Genomic DNA, 1,708 nt, shown 5'->3' with positions numbered 1-1,708 from the left:
TCTTACCAAATAATATAAAAAATGGAAATTAACAAATGTACAGAAAGATCGTGCGAAGGCCAAATTACAGAGAAGAACTTTTTGAGGCTAATAAATCCTTTCAGTCTGGAAACCCCAGGACTTGATGCATACGGTAGAGGTATAATCCAACCTTTTTTCATATACTCAAAGCTCCATTGTTAGATTGTTTTAACTACAACCTGTAGAAATGGTAGTCTGTCAGGGACTCAGCAGGAAGGTCTGACTTTCTCTATTATTTCTCTATTATTAAAACAAGACCAGATGGCAAATATAAAGACCCAGCTATCTAAAAAACTGGAGGCCTCTTACTTCAAGTTGTGATGCAACAATCTAGCAAAAATGCATAGCACTCAGAATTAAAGGGTTTTACCAGGTATGTTTCTCCTGATCAGACAGTTTTTACATGGACGATACATTGGAGATAATATACGACAAACTACTAGAAATAATAAAACATCATGAAACATCTAAGAAGCCAGGCTGGATTTTTACGGAAAAGTTGAATATTTGGGGCATAATATCATCGCAGCTCTGCAGATTTTGTTGTGAGGATACAGAATAGATCGACCATGTATTTTGGTATTGCCTCAGGTAGCCTGTTTCTGTCTCAGGTTCAGGAATGCTGAAAAATGCAATGATTGATCTAAAATTGACCCTAGAAATAGTCTGTTAGGGAGACTGGAGAGACGGTCAGTCCAATACTAATATCTAATACTCTAGTCAAATGTATTTATCTTCAACTCGATCTGTGGATTCTATTCGATTAGATAGATTGAAATTGTACGTAAACATCACAGCATAGTTGAAAGATATGTGTGCGTAGAAACCCCGAAGTGGTGGCACAGCAGAGATAGATGGGATGGGCTGAGGGAAAGCTGAGGGTTGGGATGTGGAATTGGAGACAAGTGGGAGTGGAGATGCAGTGGGAGATAGAATGATGGTCTGTATTCTGCCCATTGAGCAGCTAGCATGCCTGGCGTGTTGATTATAAGTACTGTAATATTCCATTAATATCATCACTTAACGGATGGATGCCTTTGATGAGAGAGGCAGGAAGGAGCATGCATTGATCTCGGGTCTTGCAAGGAATGGGTCTACAGTAAAGACCCCTAAGAGCAAAGCGACCGTTTGCATTTCCCTCCATGTCCGTCCATCCTCCATTCCCTTCCTTCCTTCCTTCCTTCCTTCCTTCTTCCTCCTTCCTTCCTTCCTTCCTTCCTTCCTTCCTTCCTTTCTTCTTCCTTCCTCCTTTCCTCTTCCTCCTAGTAGCAGATAAGAAACTTCATTAAAACAACCAGCTATTTTCCCACTGAACATGCCATACAAATAAGGCATTTTAATGAATATTACGAGTCCTTGGTCCTCCTTTTGATGAGCAGGCTATTTTCTTCATGCTAATAAAAAGACTGAATTAGTGAAGGGGAGGAGAGAGGGGCAGAGAGAATGTAGTGGACGGGGGAGGAGGAAAGGACAATACCTAGTCAGTTGTACAACTGAATGCAGTCAACTGAAATGTGTCTCCTCATTAACCCAAACCCCTCTGAATCGAGAGAGTGAGGGGTGCCTTAATCGACATCCACGCTTCAGCGCCCGGGGAACAGGGTTAACTGCCTGTGTTCAGGGGCAGAACGACAGATTTTTACTTTGTCAGCCGGGGATTCGATACAGCTACCTTTCGGTATCTGCC

The sequence above is a fragment of the Salvelinus sp. IW2-2015 genome, unplaced genomic scaffold (genome assembly GCF_002910315.2).
Source record: "Salvelinus sp. IW2-2015 unplaced genomic scaffold, ASM291031v2 Un_scaffold6272, whole genome shotgun sequence".
Classification (NCBI taxonomy): domain Eukaryota; kingdom Metazoa; phylum Chordata; class Actinopteri; order Salmoniformes; family Salmonidae; genus Salvelinus; species Salvelinus sp. IW2-2015.
Note: the sequence above shows the minus strand (reverse complement) of the source record.